Raw genomic sequence first — 19575 nt, 5'->3', positions numbered from 1 at the left:
GGATCAGTCTTGTGGAGTTTAGATAAGTACAGAGCAAGGTCCAAAGCAGCACCAATAGATCACTTCGAGAGACACTGGGCATATGGGTGCAGAGGTGCATTTCAGCATTCGGTGCCCAGTGTTATGCTATAGGGGAAAACATGTACTGCATGGGGCATTTAGCAATGATTTACAGGACTGTTCTTCTGGAGTTAAGGTAAGTACGGGGCAAGATCCAAAGCAGTACCAACAGTTCACTTTGGAAGGCACTGAGGCATCCAGGTGCAGAGGTGCTTTTCAGCCTTGGGTGCCCAATGTTATCCTATGGTAGAAACACAGAAACTGCATATGGGCAATCTGCAACAGCTTACAGGACTGTTCTTCTGGACTTAAGGTGAGCAGGTAGCAAGGTCCTAGGCCACACCAACAGGTTACCTTGGGGAGCTCCGGGGCATCTGTGTGCAGAGGTGTGTTATGGCTACAGGTGTCCCATGCATGTCCCTGGGGATCGGTCTGGTTATAAAGGTGCTGTAGGGATGGAATGGAAGGACAGTCCAGGGGAATCCAAATGGGGGCTCATCCCTTGAGGTCCTCAGGCATGTGGGGACACCGTCGATCTACTCCTGCTCAGGGTGTAGGGCGCAGGTGCAGGGGTGTCTTGCATCGGGTCTAGAACTGGAGTTCTTTGCAGTTACAGTGGGGGAGCCCACAGAAACACTCTGTAGGCTATCAAGGCAATAAGTGGGCTCAGGTCTCACGAGGTAGGGAGATGTGAGGACACCCTTGGTTCTCCTCTTCTAGGTCTGGGGCGGGTGGGTGCAGATGTGTCCTAGGGTATTGGGTTTTGCCTCCTGGTCACTAGTGGTTGCAGGGCGGTCTGCAGAAACAGTCTGCAGATGCCGTGGTGAAGTCCACAGAGGGTAAGCATAGAGCGAGCTTCTCTTCTGGAGGGCCAGGGGATCACACTGACACCATTAGTCCACATCAATACAGGCTAGGCAGCTCGGGTGCAGTGGTGCTGTCCGGCACAAATTTCTGCACAAATGTCCACATGGTTTGTCTCAGAGATTAACCTGGGGATTTCTTCCACTTTTAGCAGGCAATGATCTTGGTTGAAGCACTACAACATGCAGCAGGATTCACCAGCCCCATTAGGATTATCAGGGCAATTGTAATGATGCCTAAATTATTTTTTAACACCATCATAGTTCTTTCATGGTTAGGGAAGGAGGAGAATAGAGAAAAGAAGGGGAGGCCCACTTGTGGAGTCCTTCTTGAACTCATCTTCTGCCAAAAACAGTAGACTTTATGGCACAACCACAAAAGATGAGTGGACTGTTTTTTGCCTTTTTCCCTGACCACTGTCTTCACTGAGTAATTTGTTCATCCAAACTAAGTTTTGCTGGCTTTTAATACATTTACAAATTGCAGGAGAAAATGTGTGCAGGGAGAAGTTTTGTGGGAGACAAAAACCATAAGCGTACTTGTTTGGAGTTTGTCAATTAATATTTTCTGCTGGAAGCAACTGAGTAAAATTATCAAGTGATGATGATTTCTTTATTAGACAGATATTTTGGTGGACAACCTGCAGTTTGACGCTCGTTTAGAGATTTTCTGAAAGCACATTTTGGCAGATGCATTGTTGAAGAAAAACGTCAAAATAGGTCAATTTCATGAAATTGCAAGTTAAAATTTGATACACTATTCCATAGCTAGGCCACCACGTATGAGAACGGTAGATCACGGGGACCAGATAAGTGGATTTTAGGAAGTAAGGAGATGACGTGAGGCAGACCTTAGAGAATGGCAATGCATAAAGTATTCAAATTTCAATTGAAGGTATCTGGGACCCAGGTGGGGAAACGTTCGATAGACGAAACAAAGCACTTTGAAAATAATATGTTTTGGAGTAGGAGCAAAGAAAACAAGAAAGATCTTAGATGAGCATACCATGTAACCTTAAAGATAAGGCATGTGACAAGTTCAATTCTGTTTAGGCGAACCAGAGAAAATGTAGGAAGATCAAAATAGAGGGAAATGCAGTAGTCCAGATGGGAGATAATTACCACCTGGACCTCAATCTGAGAAGCTGTGAGATATAAAAATATATGTGTAACAAATTAAAATTGTAGCGATAAGAGGACAAGATCTTACTAGTTGTGTAGTACAGGAGAGTGTTACGAATTGCCTTTTTTTCATGATGAATTGCACTGATGCTGCTGGTTTTTAGACTCTGAGAGTGATGGAGGCCTGCTAACCAGACCTCAGTGCGAGTGCTCTGACTTTCAAAAGCGTATGCTTGATTGGCTTACGCATAATTAGCATAAGTTAACTTACACATGCACCCAGGGCCTGTGAGTTAAAGGATCCCTCGTGGCTGCAGCACTTATCAAGTCAATGTGAGTGTGATAAAGTAAAACATGTCTCCCCACCTGGTAGAGCAGTTTTACAACTTCTAACTTTACTTTGTCATTTACACTAATGACGAATTCCAGACCTCCCTTATTAGAATTGTAGGAAGCTGGGTTCTGGTTGAAGTACACTACCACTTTTTGCCTGGTGTTTAGATGTAACTTTGACTGAAGTGCACTGGGTTCCTGCTGACCAGGTCCCCAGTGCCAGTGTTCCTTCCATAAAACAAGACACCTGGCACTTGATCCCGAAGGGACCAGAACCTTCAGCCCCCTGTAAGCCCCTAGTAAATGGCACTCCTGGTACCTAGGGCCTGGGTACTGAAGAGAGTCCCCCAGAGCTGCAGCACCACTTGTTCTACTCTGAGGAACCCAGCACCAACTTCATGCAGACTTCTGTTGCAGGCTGTGTGACACGGTGCTCCCAAAACTGAAAAAATTACATGGCACACCCTTGTGTGCTATGTCTCCTAAAATACTGTTTGTAATATCTGTAAGTCACCTCTACAGCAGGCCTTCAGCCCTGAGGCAGGATGCATTATATGCATATATGCCCCTACTATGTCTTTGTCAATTCTACATAGTAAGTGTACAGGGAAGCCAGTTTAAATACATGTGCTGGACACTGATCACTACTAGTTCCCCAGCTACACGATGGCTTCTCTGATTCTAAAGATGTTTGGTATCAAACATTTCAAATTAATAAACCCTCAAGCATTCCAGTGATGGATTTATTAATAAATGCACCCAGAGGGCACCTTAGAGGTGCCCCCTGAAAAACAAATTAACTGATGGTGAGCTCACCAGCTCTGGCCAGCTGCCACCAACAGACACAAATCTGCACTGTCAGAGAGAGAGCTTCTGCTCTTGAGAGGTCAGAAACAAAGGCCTGCCTGGGCTGGGGTGTTACCCACCCCTCCCCACATGAGGACCTGCATTCCAAGGCAGGAGCTTCAAAGAAGCCCACCACCTTTGATATGCAGAACTGACCTTCCTCAGAGGAAGAGGCCAACCCCTTTTCCTCAGTGCCCATCTGGCACCTGGACAAGCAAGAAAATTAGCTGTGCAGGATGTGTGTTACACTTCCAGACTGGGAACACCCCTAGGGTGGCCAGCCTGAAGTGAACACGACTTTAGAAAATCAGCCATCTTGCATGTGGTGGGATTTAGGGACTCTGGGCAGGGAGATGCCTACTCCCCATAGGAAGTGATCATCTAAGGGGTGTAGCGACCCCAAGGGTAAGTAGCCCATTGGCTACTACCCCATTCCCCCGAACGCCCCTAAATTGTGCATTTAGGGGACCCGTTGATACCCAATCATCAGAACTTTGCTGGACACAAAAGGAGAAGCGGATGAGATGCCTGCTGAACCCAAGGAGCACAACTGACTTGGCGCCAACCCTTCCGGCCTGCCTGCTGCACCCGACCCTCAAGGAGCAAATGTCCTGCCGCTGCAGTGTCCAAGAAACTGGGAGAGGTGCCAGTGCTCTGCCAAACACCAGAAGGAACTTCCTTGGAGTAGAGGAGCTGCTCCCCTGCATCTGCAGGCACCCAAGTATACACAGAGAGGACCGGGACTGCCAAAAACCAGATGCGGGACATGACTCACAAGACAGCCCAAGCAACTTCAGTTAAGACCTAAGGAGAAAAAAACAGAGACGCCAACGAGGTCGAACTGTTAGTCCCCCACAAAGCAGTGCAAGTGGAGAGGCGCATGAGCAGGCTGTGCACAATGGAGGCTCAAGAGAAGCAGGAGAAACAACCACCTCTCAACAGTAACCTATACTGGGGAATAGAAACACCTTCCCAAACTCCTGAAGACTAATGTACTAACTGCCTAAAGTATCCTTGCTACTTGCATTCTTAATTAAAATTGTTGATTCCATGCAGTTATTATCTGTGTTGTCTTGCACCATATACTAGATGACATTTATTCTGGGGGTGGACTGGAGGATGTAGGTTAGGTTACATTTGATTGCTTCTCTACTCACATTCATTTTGTGTTAGGGATCAGTATTACAGAAGATAGATACATGTTAGTAGGAAGTGTAGGATGATGAAGTAATGGGGGGCATAGCTTATGTTCTATGGTTGTTTTATCTCTGCAGAACTACAAACAGAAATTCTAACAAGTCCAAGATGGTGTGGTGGGCGGGGTAGAACCTGTGCAAGAGCTTGCACTATAGCTGATGGAATTACAACCTGGCATATACCAAAATAGCAGAAATCCTGGATTTCAGAACTATGGCGTGGAATGTTAATGGACTCAATGATAAGATAGAATGATGTGCCTTCCTACAAACTGCGAAACATTATAGTTTAGGGGTGATTATACTGCATCAGGCACATCATGCAGATGCGATGTTTAATTGCACATTCGGTTTTGTTAGACAATACTTTCCAGGGATGAAGCAGTCCTTCTGCACAAGACATTTCCTTTGACAGTCGCACAAGTCCAGTTAGGTAAATTAGATTAATTCATTATGGTCGCATGCTTATTAGAACTATGACTATGTTACCGGAATAATGTATAGGTCCCACCTCTCCCCTTCACTCAGCACACTCTTCGTGCACTCAATGACCTGTTAATAAATACACAGATAGGCACAAATTGTTGGCAATTTCAATACTATGATAAATATTGTTGCAGATGTCTGCTGACCAGACCACTGTCACTCTTCTAGAATCCTAATGTTTGTTACACAGTTGGAAATAATGGGTTTCGGTGATTTCTGGAGGAAGTGGCACCCCAATAGATATTAACTGCAAAGACGTACTGCTCCTCACAGTGTAGTTGAACCGGCTCAGGAGAGGCATCTCGAACCACTCACCACTACTGATAGGTGTGGGTGGAGCAAAAAGGCAGGCAGGGAGGAGTTGGTGAATAAACGCTTGGTGGCTTATGGACAATGATTCTGTAGAATACTTGCGAGAAGAGACTTAACAATATCTTGAACTGAACAACAACTAAGTTGAAATGCAAGAAATATTATGGTACGCGTACAAAACTGTGTTAAGTGGGAAGGCCAAGGCCTACCTTAAAGGTAAGGCATGGCACAGGGAAGTCAAGTAGATTTAGAACATGATTATATCTCCATGGAAGAGTTTGCCATGCTGCAACAACTTGAAGTGGCCACACATGAGCTCAAGGTCATGACCTGTAGTTCTGCACAGGCAGTTTGGCTCACGTCATAAAGATGTAAGATGTAAGTATGATCTGTAAGGCAAATCTGTCGAATTCCACTATTGGCTGGTTTTACTGAGACATGGCCACCCGAACTATTGCAAGGATAGTTTTTGACTCCGAAAAGATAGTGTCAGAGGCTGAGGGAATCACTAAGATATTTGCAGCTTATTACATGCAATTATATAGGGTACTTCCCCTAACCCCTAGGGAAAGACATTTGCCTACGTTTGGGGATCTGTCTCTCCCTGCACTAACCCAAAGAGTACTGAAGCACCTCGATGAACCTTTATAAAGGACAATGTTGCTGAATGTTTGCCCACTATGCAAGCTGAAAGGCCCCTCAGCCCCAATGTGCTCCCCAACAACATTTTTAGGAAGCAAGCCTCGCTGCTGGTGCTTATTGATTGCTGTTCTTAAGGGAGGCAGCTCAATATTGCACATCCCCATAACCACAGGGAAGCTACAATCCTTGCTGACTTAAATTCAGGTCAACCCTGTAGTGCAGTGCCTTATATAGACCAATATATCTGATTAATACCAGAGTCCAAATAGTAGCTAAGGTGTTTGTAAATAGATTGACGTGAGTAAATACTTCATTAATACACAGAGATCAAAATGGCTTGATGCAAATTCTTTATCTCTACAGGAAGCATCTGCCATGTCAGTCAAGTGGGGCTAATCTGCAGTATTTCCACTCTGAGATTTGAACTGGGTGAGAGACTAGGTCATGTGAGTGGGATACTGGAGGTTTGAATATTTAGCGATTCACATCACTTTAAATCTGGCTTTATGCTGGCTCCTGGCAATTTAATATATTCCCGCTTATTACTGGCTTGCAGAGAGATATCGGAGTGTGAAGTGCCCTTCCCATACGTAGCTTTGTCCCAGTTGTCCTTTCTAAGATGATAGCCCTGTCTAGCCTCCTGTACATGTGGCACCATAAATACCATGTATCACCATTTTAGATGGGAAGGAAAGTCTCCGATGTCCTGAAAAGGATGTATACAATCCACTTGTGACAGGAGTTTAGGTATGGCAACATGATATATATTATTTTGCCTCTAAATCACCAGTCCTGTATGATTGGCTCTTTGGAGCCAGAGGGAACCTGCCAATTTGAATCAAAATAAAACGACTCAAAGGCTTTTCCCTTATGCACTGTTGATATGGGATACACTTCCCAGATTACCCCCTGGAACCTACTAATGCTTCCCTTCATTGCTAGCTCAGCATGCTGAAATAGATTGGATGGAGTGATAAGCCGACTCCAGATACCACCCTATGGCGGGACACTATCTTAGAGCAGCATGAGAATCTTATAGGGTTTCTGGAACCTCAATGGAATCTGCAAATGGAGAGATTTATAAGGATTTATAAGATTTATAAGGATGTATTCCATTCACAAAAAGTTGTCTGAGACATTCACTGAGGAATATAAATTGCACCACTCAGAATTGTTCAAACATTTATCAATACGTCACACAATAGCCCAATATTGTTCCATTTTCATTGTCCTCTCAGCATTTAGAGCCTGTTGGACTATTATTCCATTTACAAAAAGTGGCTGTAAAGTGTGCACAGACTTCTGCGAATCGAAAAGTATTTTGGGAACCGGCCTAAGTGCTAATCAGCCAGTTCACAAAATACCAAATCACATGGGGTGGAAGAAATATCTGTGTAATTATAGTTCATTAGACCGCTTGCACTTCTTTACCCCCTCCCCTACCCCACCTGTGATTGGTTGCAGCTACAGGGTTGGTAGCCTAGAAGGAACAGCAGACACCATTCCTTTGGTTCGACTCCAAAACGGAAAACGTTTTTTGGAGAAAAAAACAGCCTGTGTCCTTAAAGGAACCAGCAATGCTTTAAAAAAATGGTTTTCTGTTTTTGAAAACTTCAGAGCGAGTAAGTAGTGGTCAGTTGGACCACCACCTTCTGCTTCTAAAGCTGCCCCCCCCCCCCCTCAATTCAATGGAGGGAACCCTTATCCCTTTTCAAATTAGTTACTACCCCAACTCGGGGGTTGGAAACTCATCAATGGTTTGCAAGCACAATTGCAGTCGCAGACCACTGATGTATTCCTTTCTAACTTGGAAGTAGGAGAGGGTGCCTATTTCATCCCTCCTCCTATTTGTGATGTGAAAGGGATTGCAAAAGTCCTTCTATGAGTTGAAACGAATTTTCTGACTCGCAAAAGGGCTTTTGTACACAAAGAAAATCCTTGCTCAGTTTCAAATTTTGTGATTTTTTTGAATCACTGGGTTTGAAATCACAAAAGTGCTTTGCAGATGAAGACCTTAACCCTTAGAGCAGTGGTCCTTAATCTGTTGTCTAACCTTTGCATTAAAATGACAATTTAGACTTTGTATATATTTGTTTGTGAACTAGATTAAATATTTCATCATTTGTGTATCTGTTTCATGAATGCTTGTCTCTTTATGTTTTTTCGCATTGTTTTGTGGTTCAAATAATTGCAAATGTTCAACCGGGTTGCCCTGATTCCAAAAATGCCACAGTCGGGGGTCCTCTGATTCCCAAATTGATTAAATGGTGGTCCCTGGGTTCCAGCAATGATTAAGAGGGGGTCCATAGAAGTCAAAAGGTTAAGAACCACTACCTTAGAGGTAAAAATAACATGAGAATCCCTTAGAAGACATAACATCTCCAGCATTTATCAATCCTTGAAGATAAATGTGTCAAATTAGATTTTCACACTTCCAGCCTCATGGGAGAGTGACATCAGTCAACTAGATGATGAGAACTGGATTCATGTCAGGATGGTGCCATGGGAAGTAGCTATACAGGTGCATCTATGCCTCACCTAATTTAAGCATTTCCATTGATTATATAACTCCCATCCCAAAAGCCTACAGAAAATGGACATGTAGTGATGCGCTGCACGTAGACGATGCAGTGCTGATAACCGGCACTGGTTCCGCATGGTCTGGAGCTCTTCGATAATCCAACACTATTGGAAAGAGATCGGGTGTGAACTAGCTATAGTACTGGGGAGGCCTGTAGACACTATTTCAAAGTTATGCCTCTGGGGTATTATTAAGGAGTGGGATAGAAATAGACAAATCTGTATTGTGCTAGATGTGGAGCGCATCATAGCGAAGTGAGTCATTGCATTATACTGGTTGTACGACACAGCTCCAACAAATACTTTGTTTGAGGATAATGAATTTTAGTGCAATTACATAGAAGTGTGTTTACCGAGCAAGAGGCAGCCCGAAGAAAATCAGGTTTGGAGTCCGTGGTGTAGCCATTTTGGCCTTCCTATTTCGTACCCCACTGCTAGTTGAAATGTTAATTGAAACTACCTTTTCTGTGCTTTAAATGGGCAGATACTATCAGGTGCTAAGTGCTTGCACATTTTTTATTTGAAAGGGCTAGTAGTAGTACTTCTAAGCACAGCTCCAGTGCTTTTCATAGGAGATATTGGCTCTTCTCAGGAGCAAACTAGGAGCACCTGCAGCTCTATAATTCCATTTCAACTACTGGGCTGACCTTTTTAAAAATGACTAAGATCAATGTTAGAAATGGGGTCTCTAGTTGGCAGTCGGTTTGCACCCTGTCCAAGTAGGGACCCTCACTCTAGTCAGGATAAGGGAGATGTCCAGGTCAGATAACCTCTGCTCACCCCCTTAGTAGCTTGGCATGAGCAATCAGGCTTATCTCAGAAGCAATGTGTAAAGCATTTGCAAATAACACGCAGTAACACAGTGAAAACACTACAAAAGGACACCACACCAGTTTTAGAAAAATAGCCAATATTTATCTGAGTAAAACAACACCAAAACAAGAAAAATCCAACATACAGTAATGAAGATATGAATTTTGCAAGAATTACTCAAAAATACAGTTCCTTGAAGTCGATAGCTCGGTCTTGGGCTATGAAGGCATTGTGAACAACAAACCCAAAAGTTCAGGCTGGCTGCAGAGTCGCGGGCCAGCAACAGTGTCGGGAACACCCGCAAACAGTACCTTGGAAATGTAGGGCATTGTGATCCTCACGATGAGATCTGCAGTGCAGAGTTGCTGGCGTTGCAGGTGTCGGTTCCGGAAGTCAATGCGGGGGTCATCGGACCCTCAAAGTCACACATGTTTCAGACAAACTCCGAGCAGATGACAAAGTCAGGAGCGCTGGCGTTGATGGCATCGGGCTGCAGTGCGAAGCGGGACAATGCGCTGTGTGGTGCCCTCAGGTCACGTGCAGGCAGCGGCTCCGTGATGGCATCCTGCAGCGTTGGTGAGACCAGGGCTGTGGTGTGAAGTGAGGCGGTGCAATGTGCGGTGTCTCCAGGTCATGGTGCAGGCAGCAGCATAGTTGTTGCTGAAGCACTGTTGTCAGTAGGTCCAATGCAGCTTTGCGGCAAGGGGGGGGCTCCCTGCGATGCTCACGGGTACAGCAAAGTCCAGTCTTTGTCCTCTTTAAGGCAGAAGCAGCAACTGGAGGCCATCGCAGCAAAGCACACACAGCAAAGGGGCAGTACTCCTCCTCCAGCTCTTCAGCTCTTTTCCTTGGCAGAGGTTCCTCGTGATCAAGAAGTGTTCTAAATGTCTGGGGTTGTAGGTCCACTACGTATACCTCTTTCTGCCTTTGAAGTAGGCAAACTTCAGAGGAATGTCTCTGTTGTTGACAAGATCCTGCCATGCCCAGGCCTGGCCCCACACACACACACCAGGGGTTCAGAGACTGGATTGTGTGAGGGCAGACAGCCCTTTCAGGTGTAAGCGACCACTCTCCCTCCACTCTAGCCCAGGAGACGTATCAGGATATGCAGGCTACACCCCAGCTCCCTTTGTGTCACTGTCTAGAGGGAATTCACAACAGCCCAACTGTCAGTCTGACCCAGAAGTGGAATACATAAGCAGGCAGAGGCACAGAATGGTTTAAGCAAGAAAATGCCCACTTTCTAAAAGTGGCATTTTCAAACAGACAATTTAAAAACCAACTTTACAAAAAGATGTGCTTTTAAATTGTGAGTTCAGAGACCCCAGACTCCAAATACCTGTCTGCTCCCAAAGGGAAACAGCACATAAACGTTATTCACAGGCAGCCCCATGTTAACCTATGAGGGAGATAGGTCTTGCAACAGTGAAAAACAAATTTGTCAGTATTTCACTGTTAGGACATGTAAAACACACCAGTACATGTCCTACCTTTTAAATACACTGCACCCTGCCCATGGGGCTACCTAGGGTCTACTTAGGGGTGCCCTACATGTAGTAAAAGGGATGGTTTCGGCCTGGCAAAAGAGTACACTTGCCAGGTGGAATTGGCAGTTTAAAACTGCACACACAGACACTGTATTGGCAGGCCTGAAACATGTTCGCAGTGCTACTCATGTGGGTGGCAAAACCAGTGCTGCAAGCCCACTAGTAGCATTTGATTTGTAGGCCCTGGGCACCTCTGGTGCACATTGATAGGGACTTACCAGTAAATCAAATATGCCAATTATGGCTAAACCAATCGCCAATACAATTTACATAGGGAGCACTTGCACTTTAGCACTGATCAGAAGTGGTAAAGTGCACAGAGACAATAAACCAGCAAAAACAGAGTACATGATACCATAAAAACCAGAGGTCAGAAGGCAAAAAGACAGGGGAAACAGCCAAAAGATGCCAAGTCTAACAATCAAAAATTATTGTATCTGGGACTAAGTGGTGTTTCTGTTGTACTGAAAACTTCCTAAAAAAGTGTTCATTAATAAAATATCTAGGATAAAACGAGGAGTTTGCCAGCCTTCATTGCATGCCTTTGTTTCCACACCCAAGAGCAAACAGAAGGCTGCTCTGTGAGACAAACCGTGTTTGCTGAGGGCTTCGGTAGCTATCATCGGGCAGGTAATTGAGAGTATCAAATTAACATCTGTAGTGTAGAGGGAGCTTCCGCATGTGCTGGCAAGGCAGGTGACATCTGCGCCCCAAGGCCGTCTGCTGGCACAGCGCCCACTGCGAATAGAATGAATAATAGCACATATGTTTACCGTTGGAAAACGGTTTCCAGACCGTTATGGCTGCCAACAGCCATGACCTCAACTTCTCGTAATGTTACGCCTCTCAGATGAGTGGAAACCCCTTGCGGCCCACCGGTCCCAACCAAAGCCAGTGATGCAGTAAGAGGCGGGTCCGAAATCACACAGATGGAGTTTCTGGCCTATCTCCACGGGATCCATCCTTCTCTCTTGTACCCTGTGAAGGGTGCTGGCATCTTGGCCTCGAGCTCGCCGGATTGTGACTAGAACAGCAGACGTGATAGTGTCTTCTTGTTCTTATGGTTCTTGGAATCTGTACAGTGAGAGGCGAGCCAAGAGTTTCTGGAACAAACAATCATCAGTAAAGCCAACAGGCCTTGGCCTGCAGCGGAGCGTGTGTGTTTCTTTAGCTCCATTTTCCCTCCATATTATCCTAACTGTGAAAACTATAAATTTAGCCTGTCTTCTCGACACCTTGGCGAAAGTTGGCATAATCTCTCATCATTTCGGTAATTTTGCGCTATACTTGTCATGAAACATCATGCCATGTCACGATATTATGCACTACGTGAGTGCACAGGAACAATGAGAATGACCGAAACTTTAGCGGCCGCCGTTTGCTGTACTTGTATGTTTTTTTAGCATGAAATCCAACTTTGCATCCAAAATGGATGCAAGGATGCAGTTCAAGCTAAAATGCAGTACCAAATAGCAGTTTGCATTTTGTGTAATTACTCATGTCTGTGTAATTTTTTAAAAAATATTGCATAATTATGCAATAGCAAATTACACACACACACACCTTTTTTAAAACAAAACTGTAAATTCTTGAAATTTAAACACATGTTGCAAGATTTTGTGAAAAAATGTATCCAATTTCACATACACCTAACCATTCTTATGTCATATTCTTCTGCCGGCACTGTCGCAAACATTCTAATTACAATCAATCAATCAGTCTTTTTTAAATCGCAACACTGTCACCCCTAGGGGTAACCGGGCTCAGAGTTTGCAGCGTCTGCATTGAAAAGCAGTGTCTTTTGTTGCTTTTTGAAGTCTGTAAGGGAGGCTGCCTTTTAGAGTTGGAGGGGAAGGTCATTCAAGGCCTTGGCGATGATGTAGGAGAATTCGTGGCCCCTGCTATTAGTGCATGGATGCAGGGGACATGTGCCAGGGTGAGTGAAGTGGAGCGCAGGTGTCTTGAGGGAAGATGGAAGTTGAACTGGTGATTGATGTAGGAAGGTCCCTATTTGTGGAGGGCTTTGTGGGTGTGTGTGAGCGTCTTGAATTGGCATCTTTTCTGGACAGTGGGCCAGTGGAGTTTCCTGAAGTGGGGAGTGATGTGGGGACACTTGGGGAGACCCAGGATGAATCTGGCTGCCATGTTCTATATTGTCTGGAGTCTTCTGAGGAGCTGAGAGGAGAGCTCGTTGCTATAGTCGACTGGTGACAAAGGCTTGTTTGACGATCTTTCTGGTGTTTTCTGGGATTCATCTGAAGATCTTGCAAAGCATGCAGAGGGTGTGGAAACAGGAGGATGCAACTGCGTTGACTTCTTGTTTCATGGTCAGTTGGCTGTCCAGGATTATGCCAAGGCTGCGAGCATTGACAGTCGGTGTGGGAGTAGGTCCAAGTTCTTCCTGCCACCAGCTGTAGTCCCAATTGGAGGTATTCTTTCTGAAGATCAATGCCTCAGTTTTGTCAGAGTTCAATTTGAGGCAGCTGTCCTTCATCCAGTCGGCTATGTCAGTCATGGCATTGCAGAAATTGGCTCAGTGTCATCGTGCAGGAGATGATGTTGAGTACGAAGGATCTGACGATGTTCATGAGGAGGGTCATGTAGATGTTGTACAAAGTGGGGCTTAGGGATGATCTTAGGGGCACGCCGCATATGATGTTCTTGGGAGCAGAGGTGAAAGGAGGTAGACAGATGCTCTGCGTGCGCAGAACAAGATGATCCACTTGAGGGCGTGTTGTTGGATTCTGATATTGTGGAGTCTGTCGATGAGGATGCTGTGGGCGATGGTGTAGAATGCCGCAGACAGGTTGAGGAGAATCAAAGCTACTGTTTCCCCTTGGTCAAGAAGGGTTCTGATGTCATCTGTTGCAGCGATGAGCGCAGTCTCAGTGCTATGGTTGGCCCAGAAACCTGATTGTGATGCGTCAAGTAGGTGGTTTTGTTCTAAGTGGTCGGTGAGCTGTCGGTTTGGCTGGGTATGCGAGCAGGGAGATCGGCTGGTAGTTCTTGAGGTCCTGGGGTCGGCTGAGATCTTCTTTAGGAGGGATCTGATATCTGCATGCTTCCATTCGTCTGGGAAGGATGTTGTGGAGATGGAAGTGTTGAGGAGGTTTGTGAGTTGAGTGCTGATTATGTTGGATCTGACGTTGAAGAGATGGCGGGGGCAGGGGTTGTGTGTGCCCTGGATTGGGTGAAGGACATGATGGTTGCAGTAGTCTGAACATTGAGTCAAGCTTTGGCAAAGTCAATAGGACTCATCCACATGAGATCTATTGGCCTTGTTAATGTTTTAGCCATGCTGCACAGTAGCAGCTGCCGTGCTGTGCAACATGGCTGAAAGTACAGAAAACAAATGTGATATGACCTGTTCAGCATTGACCTCATCATAGCACTTTTATTTTTGCTACATTCAGTGAGGTTGCACAGCAGCGTGGCCGATGCTGTGCAGCATAACTAACATTTTATAAAAAAAGCACTACTACGTGGCTAGAGCTGGCCTCACCCTGGCACTTTTTTCTGACAGGGGGAGGAAACAAGGACATGGGAGGAGGTGGGAGGGATGGGGAAAGCAACAAGGATGCAAGAGATGTGGGAGGGACTGGAGCAAGCAATTGTGACACAAGAGGGGGGTGAAAGGGACGGGGCATGCAATAATGATGCAGGAAGGAGTGGGATGGATGGGTCAGGCTGCAGGCACATACCCACTTATAGACTGCTAACCTAATAATAAAAACAAGCATTAAGCACGCAGCCAGTGAAAGGACACTGGCCACAGACAGGAAACTGTACTTGGTCCATGCTCCATGGAATGGCAAACACTGGACACTGGCCACAGACAGGAAACTGTACTTGGTCCATGCTCCATGGAATGGCAAACACAGGAAGAGAAACTGAAAGCAAGAGGCGATGACCACTGGGATGCAGGGAAATAAAAGTGACGTGGAAGACAACCAATGGCAAGTAATGGGCAGGCTCTTAAAGTTTTTATTTTTTTATTTACAAAAGGTTTATAGTGACAGCATGTGCACTGTTTTAGATGAGACCTGAAAAAATGGAAGACTAATGAAACCTAACATATTGTCAAATAAATAATAAAGGCAGTCACAGTCCAGATGTCTGGAGACTATTTAGGACTTGAGTACAGCCACCATTTAGCTGTTTGTTGCCAAAAAAAACTCTTGGGGACCTTACCAAAACTTACAGTGAGCTTAGGGGCAACCTAATATTTACCATTGAATGACATTCTTGTCATTCCTATTTGCTGGCTTCTTATTTAATGTGTTTCCTTCCACTTTGTCTGTCTCTGGAGCATAGCTTCTGCACCATCCTTTAGACTGGATGACTTGCATTTTTCTCCCGCTCAAATTCCGGGAGCTTTTGGTTTCAGACCTCAAGGAAAGTGCACTTTTTTCTTGATCTCTTCCTCTGAAGCTTTCCACTACAAATGCAGCCTACATATGTACTCTGTGCAGCTCCCTCTTCCTTTACTCCAGTTTATCCATTACTACTCCGACATACCTTTTCTGCTTTTAATTAATTTTTTAACCTCCACCCCAAACACCTCCATTGGTTTCCTGACGACTTCTCATTGCTTCCTCTGTATGTGTTGACTTCTTTCCTACAACTTTCTCCCACCCACTCCTCTGTTGTTCCCTGTGGCTTCTGTTGTGGTCTATAAAAAACTTTCAAAGATATAATTTGCCCTGCCCTGCCTCTGCTAGGCTGCTCAGTTTTTTAAAAAGCAAGGTGGCACATTTTAACATAATATTTTTTTTCCCACTCAGTGGCATCAACCATCTTCGAACGGTAAATAAAAAAAGAAAGAAAATAGCTGTTGCACAATGCCTATGCATGCATCCGTCATCAATCTAGACCACTGTAGCATCATTACAAGTGCACTTATATTTTTATGTAATCTTTTTTTCCCTTTATATAGCATTGGCATAAGCATCTCTTTCTGCAGCATTAGAAACGTAATGAACATCACTTCACCAAAATGTCAGGGGTAAGAGGAGTGTGTGTCCCTACAAACATTATAGGAGGTAACATCTTATTTCCTATGATCCCCAATACTTCCCGTAAAGCGATGCCTTAACTCTGATGACATCTCAAAAATGGATATTTCAGAAGTTCCATAATAACAGCTTGATTAATATAACAATACAATACAGACAATAGTGCAATTTGGGATGCCACCAATATTAGGGTGTTGACATGATATTTGAATCTTGTGAAATATAATACTTCACCTCATTTATACAAGTGACATAGTTGAGCCAGACCTCTTCTAGAAGGGATCAAGACGACCCCCCACCCACACAAACATTGGATCATACTGTGCATTTAAAAAAACACTTTTCACGTAAATTTGCTAAAAAAGCAAGGCTATGAAAGGGAAACTCAATAAGTAGCCAAGTCCTTGCGTGGTGTGCTAGGGCCAGTGTTTTGTCATGCGTATGCCTCACATGCCCTTCGTGTCCCTTGTGCCAAAACCTACATGAGGTATGCCGTGCCACAGTTTTCTCAAGCAAGAGCAGTGATACCTGTCTTAGACGCGCTGTAGTCGCAGAACCTTCGCAGCACATCGCAATCAGGAGCACATGTAGAGGTGGCGCAGGCAGTGACTAGTGAACGACTGTACTACAATTTCTCACCATATATTGTGCCTGAAAACGAGTAGCATTGGTGCTCTCGTTTCCGGCAGGAACAGGATTAAAGTAGTCTGTTAATTCTGGGCACATGTCCACCTTCTAAAAACAGGTTTAAATATGCACCTTAGATGTGGGTCTTGGAGCCGTTAGACCAATTTCAGTGTATTATTACCTATTTCAGAAGTGTAAACTAGTCATGGCTTAGAAATACCGCCTGGTATCGGTAATGCCATATGTGGTAGGACCCGTGCCTTCCTTCTAATTGGGCCCTTAATGTATTATATATTACACATTTTAGTTTATATCCAGCTGCAGGAAAGCGGAAGCTGGAAAGAAGTGTTGAACTAGTACAGTAGGATTAATAAAAGGTGTTGATGGGAAGAGTGTAAATTATGGTTGTGGAGCTGCAGGTGGAGATGGTGGTTTCATAGCAGTGCAGAATGCTGAGTGGGTTGGGATTACCATAGAGACCTAAGGTGGTCCAATGAGTGACATCTGAAGAGGCGCACAGGATTTGGGGTGGTAGAGGGAGAGGCTGTAACTCATGGACCATACGATCACTTTCTCTCTCGCAGTCTTCGACACTCCTACGTTTTCTCTCTTTTCTCTCTCTTATTATCTGTCCTTTTTTCAGTGTGTCTTGTGTCTTCTCCTTTTCTCTCTGAAAGGCAGAAGCAGTCCTTCATGTACCCCACGCCCTCTTTCTATCTCTTTCTCTCACGCACTCTGTGCCTCACTCTCTTTACTTGATCCGCACTTTCTACTCGGTCTTTCCCCGTCTCTCCCGTCCTCGATCTGGTCTGTACCTTCCCGTGACTTTCCCTCGCCTCGTGTTTCCTCTGTCTCTCTTTTACCCCAAAACACTTTCGCACACCTTTCGGGTGTCCTTATCCATTTCTTTCTCTCTTTTTAACAGCGTTAACAACTCTGTTTATGTCTCTTTTTAATATCTTTCTCTCCCTCGACCTTTCTGTCTTTATCTCACGCGCGCTGTATGTCCTCTAATTCTGTTTTACATGATCTGCACTTTCTCTTCACTGTCTTTCCCCTTCCCGTCCCTATTCGCTCTGTACCTCCCCTCTGTCTCCCCGTCGCCTCTTCTATCCTCTCTCTCTGTGTTCATCGCCCCTTCACTCCCTCACATATCCACGCAAGTCCTTTTCTTTCTCCCCCTCTCTGACTGTTTCTGCCTGTGTCTCTCTTCCTACTTTTCTCATCCCCCGCATCGCCTCTTTCCCTTTTAACTAGCGCCGTTGGGGAGGGATCAAGCTTTGCACAATGCGCCTCCTCAACCGTTAACAGCTGTTGTTCCCTGAGGCTATCTGGGATGTGGGGGAATTTCCATAACTTTCCTTCTTGGGGCTTTCCTTTCTAGATGTCTTGAACATGTCTTAAACCTCTCAGTATGGGGGCCCTCCTCGCTCTGTAACCCAGATGTCCCCAAATGAGAGTTGGGGGAAGGGGGGAGGGGATAGTTGTATGGCCCCTGAGTGCTGGTTTCCTGTGGTCTATAATGACAGCATCTGGTACTTTAAGTCTTAAACCACAGCTCTTTTTATTCGCTATACATATGCATGGAAATGGCATGATTTATAGTTACTGTATTGGGCAAGTGAGGAGACGATTGTGTTTGGAGATGCACAACTTATAGTCATTTGAATGTGATGCATAAATTGAAATTATAATTATAGCTTTATAGTTTTTAATGGTTGTGTATTTTAAGTTGGGTTTGTATAGAAATAATACATAAGGTATTTCTAACTATACATTATCCTTAACCTTTGTTTTCCATTGTATGTTAATGGTTTTTATTTTTTCATAAAAGTATTTCAAATCACAGTGTGAAGTGTCATTAATTGGAGTGTCATAAAGGAAGTGTAGTACAGTACAGTGAAGGACAGTGTTGTAGAGACTAGTGTTGTGCAGTAGAGTACTGTAGAGTGGAGTCAGGTACAGTGGAATAACACAGGGTATAATGGAGTAAAGTGTTATGAAGTGGAGTGGTGTGTTGTATCGTGGAGTGGAGTATTGTTGTGTGGAGCAGTGTGCTCTACAGTGTAGTGACATGTTGCACAGTACACCAGTGTGTTGTACAGTGGAGTGTCACCAACCAGAGTATCATGAAATAGAGTGTGGTGGAGTGGAGTGCCATTGAGTAGAGTGGCATAGAGTGTGGCAGAGTGTTGTAGAGTGTAGCGGCATAGAGGGGAGTTTAGTGTAGTAGAGTGTTGTGTAATTCAGTTATATCAAGTGTAGTGTTGTGAAGTACAGTGGAGTAGAATCTCATACAGTGTTATGTTGTACAGTGCAATATCATTATTTGTGAGAACACAGTGCATGGTGGAGTGTTGAGTTACAGTCAGTGTTGTCTGGTTATTAAGCTGAAAAAAGTGTGTAACGAGGTCTGCTACTTATATTTTGAAGGTGGTTGATAAATTGTAAATGAAATTTACAACTGTAACTTTAGAATTTTTACAGGTTGTGTGTTTCAACTTGGTTTATATAGGGAACATACGTTTCCTAACAATAACTAAACTTTAACCTTTGTTTTTTATATAGAAATTCAATTTTAAAATGTCTTATAAAAATGTGTTTCAAATCGCAGAGTCCAGTGTCACAAGTGGAGAGTTGTTATGTGGAATGTCATACAGTACAATGGCGGAGAGTGTTGTAAACTCTAATGTCACAGACTGGAGCATTGTAGATTGGAACTGAGTAGAGTAAAGTAGAGTGTAGTAGTGTATCCTACAGTGTAGTAAAGTGTTATATAGTGTAGTGGCATGGTATCTCATATAGTGAAGTCAAGTATCGTAGACTGGAGCAGTGAGTTGTATAGTGGAATGGTGTGTTGAATAGTAGAGTAGGGTGTCATAGACTGTTATAGAGCAGAGTAGAGTGTTTTAAAGTGGAGTAGAATGAAGTAGAGTGTCATAGAGTTGAGTTTCATCAAGAGGGGTGTCACAGAGTACAGTGGAGGAGAGTGTTGTGGAATGGAGTACCGTGTCATATAGTGAAGTGGCACATCGTAGAGGTAAGTTGAGTGGCATGTTGTTGAGTGTCATTAAGTGTAGTTCAGTGGTGTAGAGTAGCTTGGCATAGAGTAAAGTAGAGTGGCATAGAGTGT

Source organism: Pleurodeles waltl, chromosome 4_2 (genome assembly GCF_031143425.1).
Source record: "Pleurodeles waltl isolate 20211129_DDA chromosome 4_2, aPleWal1.hap1.20221129, whole genome shotgun sequence".
Taxonomy (NCBI): domain Eukaryota; kingdom Metazoa; phylum Chordata; class Amphibia; order Caudata; family Salamandridae; genus Pleurodeles; species Pleurodeles waltl.
Note: the sequence above shows the minus strand (reverse complement) of the source record.